Source organism: Chrysochloris asiatica, unplaced genomic scaffold (assembly GCF_000296735.1).
Source record: "Chrysochloris asiatica unplaced genomic scaffold, ChrAsi1.0 scaffold00238, whole genome shotgun sequence".
NCBI lineage: Eukaryota > Metazoa > Chordata > Mammalia > Afrosoricida > Chrysochloridae > Chrysochloris > Chrysochloris asiatica.
In genome coordinates this window covers 4386988-4390823 of record NW_006408756.1, presented here as the reverse complement: position 1 = coordinate 4390823, position 3836 = coordinate 4386988, and positions in this window count along the sequence as shown.

Genomic DNA, 3836 nt, shown 5'->3' with positions numbered 1-3836 from the left:
AAAAAAAATGGGCACAGGACATAAACAGACACTTCACAAAGGAAGAAATTCTGCTACCCAACAAACATAAGAAATGTTCACGATCATTAGCCATTAGAGAAATACAAATCAAAACAACATTATCTTGCACCAGCTTTAATAGCAAAGTTCAAAAAACAAAATACAACAAATGATACAACAAATGCTGGCAAGGGTGTGGAGAGACTGGGACTCTCCTACATTGTTGGTGGAACTGTAAAATGGTACAACCATTCTGGAAAATAATACAGCAATTCCTCAGAAAGTTGGAAATAGAAATACCATAGAGTCCAGCAATTCCTCTACTTGGTATATGTCCACAAGACATACAAGCCAGAACATGAGTAGATATATGCACACTAATGTTCATCGCAACACTATACACAATAGCAAAAAGAAGGGAAAAGCCTAAGTGCCCATCAATGGGAGAATGGATAAGCAAACTTTGGTACATACAAACAATGGAATACTATGCAACCTTGAAGAATAACAAAGCTGCAAAACACTCATAACATGGATGAACCTTGAGACATTAAGTGCTTTGAAATTAGTCAATCACAAAAGGTCAAATATTGCATGAAATCATAACTGTAAAAGTTTAACAAAAGATTTCCATACTAAAAGAAACAAAAAATTGAGGGTTACCAGGGATGGGAGGGAAGAGTAATTCACACCACAGGGGGTAGAAACATGATAGCTAGCTTGAGAGGGAGGGCAATCTACAAAGAGGAGGAGGGCAATATGCAAGAAGGGGGAGGGATAGATGAACAATGAAGATAGGGAAAGAGTTAGGGGGGTATCCATAGGCTAAATGGAATCAAGGTAAACAGTAATGGAACAACAGTGCTCTGTGATACAGGAATGGAGAAAGAATTTGAATAGAAAAAGGCGGGGAAAATATGTTTAGGGGCTTGACTGTCTTTTGGATACTGGTTTTCCCTGACTACTACTGTAAAATAGACTTTTAAGTGTGATAGAAATGAATACTGGGAATTAAGATTACAGAAAGTTTATGAGCCTGTCTTCAGCCTATAACTGACTGGGTTAGCTAAAGGGAAATTAGAATTTGCCCAGAGAAATAGCTTTCTTGTTAAACCTTTGTGGAGTATGAGACCTTAAGGTTGAATCCTGAGCCTCACCCAGAACCTTTTGAGGTGGGACATTTCTACCAGCAAAGACATGCAGACCAACCCTGAATAGTCAGAAAACAGAAAGTACTTTCTGAAAGAGAGACCAACAGAAAGAAAGAACACTGTTTGGATGTTAGACTATCAAGCAAGCTGTTTACCTTGGAGCCATCAAGGCAAGAAAAGTCGGGCCATCCGGGAACACCCCCTTCTATGGCTGAAACTCAAAGGAAATCCTTGATCAATCTAGTATGCTTGCTGGTGATTGCCTTGGTTTACTTGTGAGTGGAAGTGGGGGAAATGCAGCAATGAAGACATGGGCTGAGTTTGGCCATGTCCCATTGACACAGATTGACCTCTAGATGAGAGAGAAAAGAATGGGCTGGCTGGTCATTTAGGGAGATGTGTGAACTCCCAAGCCCATGGACGCTGACCTAGCCACTGGGGGCTAGAGGTCAGTATGAAGTGGCTAGCTGGCATGCAGTGTGGGGAGGCATTTGACCTAGCTTGGATGCCTGGTTGATCAGAACTTGACCAGATGAAAATAAAGAAGTTTGATACTGTGAGCAAGTATAAATTGCAATAATCTGATGAACTGGATCTTTGTTTATAGATGCAGTTGTCAAAATTCCAATCAAAATTTAAGAATTCTTCATATCAAGGATCAAGCTTGTTTCCTCAGGGCACTAAGTTGACAGGGATGGGCAATGTAGACACTGGCTATCAAAAATGGGAAGGCTTTAAACGCACAAAGTGGCTGGCTTACTAGCTTTTCATGAGTGTGCTTAGTGTCAGAATGAGGAGGGTGAAGGCAGAATCCCCATTTAATAGTTTTCCTCTTTTCTGGGTGGATCTCGTGAAAGGGGATGGGAGATGATGCTGACAGGGTTTTATGATTCCATTGTGAGTAACTGTTAGCACGGTTGTGATTGCCACAGTTGTAATGGTAGAAGATGTGTAATTAAATGGGGGAAGTAATTAATCTTTCATTAAAAAACAAAAACAAAAAACCAGACGACCCCAGGATCATCAAGAAGGAAGCGTTTGAGTGGAGTGTGGGATCCTACCCAGTAAAGTGGTGACAGCAGAGACAGTGACAGAGGCAATGGCACAATGAGAGCAGTTGAGGACTTTAGGCCCATGGACTGAGAAAGACTGGACATTTAAATGAAGATGTATTTTTTTGTTGTGTTTAAGCATATCAAGTATTTTTGTTTTGTTTATCAGTGAAAAATATGATGTAAAAAGGAAGCAACAGAGTGGAAGCAGGATAACTGTTGTTACAGTGAGGGGAGAAGAAATTACTGAGATTAAACAAAATGTTGAAGTAGAAACAAAAATCCCAATAATAAATACATAAATAAAAAGTTACATGGCCAAAAGGCACATTTAAACTAAGTAGACATTTTAGTTTCTAGCTTTGTTGTTCTGCTGTTAAGTGCTGTAGTTGGTTCTAACTCATAGCAACCCTGTATAGGGTTTCTGAGGAGCATTTGGTAGGTTTAAATGGCCAATCGTGTGGTTCCCAGGCCAGTGCTGATCCTACAGTGTCACACCAGGAAGAATTCACAGTTCCTAGCCCAGTTTGTCACTAATGTGTAAGAAAAAGGAAAAATACTTAGTACGCACACAAAGGAAGATAAAAAGACTAAGGGACACACACACACACACACAACACACACAACACACACAACACACACAACACACACACACAACACACACAACACACACACACACAACACACACAACACACACAACACACACACACACACACACGAGAAAGCCAAGAACCTGGTTACTCACTACCTCCTTTCACTCCTGGGCTGAATGAATCACAACAGAATAGAAAAGTATAACTGCCCACTACAATATCAAAGAAGTCTAAGTTTTGCAAATACCAAGGAAAATCTAACTAGAAGGAAACAAAAGTGAGTTATTCCACCCCCCACCCCCCATATCATTGGTATACAACTTGAAATATCACTCTGAAGATCCATGCAACAGAGCTAGGTAGGCACTCCAGCATAGGAATAACACATTTTCAACAAAAGTGTGGGCTGTGGTGCATGTCAAGTAGCCAAGAGCAGGCTGTGAGCCCAGGGCTACTTATTGAAAGACTGGTTGTGGGGGAGGGGACCCCCAAATCAGAGAGCCAGTGAGAATGTATCTATGTGTTTGTGCTGTTGTGAAGTGCTGTGGAGTTGGTTCCCTCTCACAGAAACCCTGTGGAGTTTCCAAGGAGCAGCTGGTGGGTTTGAAGCCCCGACTTGCAATTCGCACTGTAGTGCTTATCCTCCAGCGCCATACATACCAGGGCTTCATATAGCTGTGCATGTTGTTGTTAAGTGCCCTCGAGTCGGTTCCGACCCATAGCGACCCTGTACAGGGTTTCCAAGGCATACGTAGGCAAATAAAGACTAAGGTTATAAACAACGGAATTACTACAAACAACTAAGTCAGCATCTTTTTATTCCTTCAAAGCTGAATGTGAGTCGTTAACAGAGATTTCCCGTTTCATGTGGAGACTCCGCAGTGTGTGTGTGTGTGTGGGGGGGGGGGAGGCAAGTCCAGGGAAATGACACCGCCATCAGGACTCGACCCTCAGCACACGGCCGGCCGACCACACAACACAAAGACCCGGGAAAGGAAGGAGAAAGCCAGGCAGTCATCTGGGGGACACTCACAGGTCAC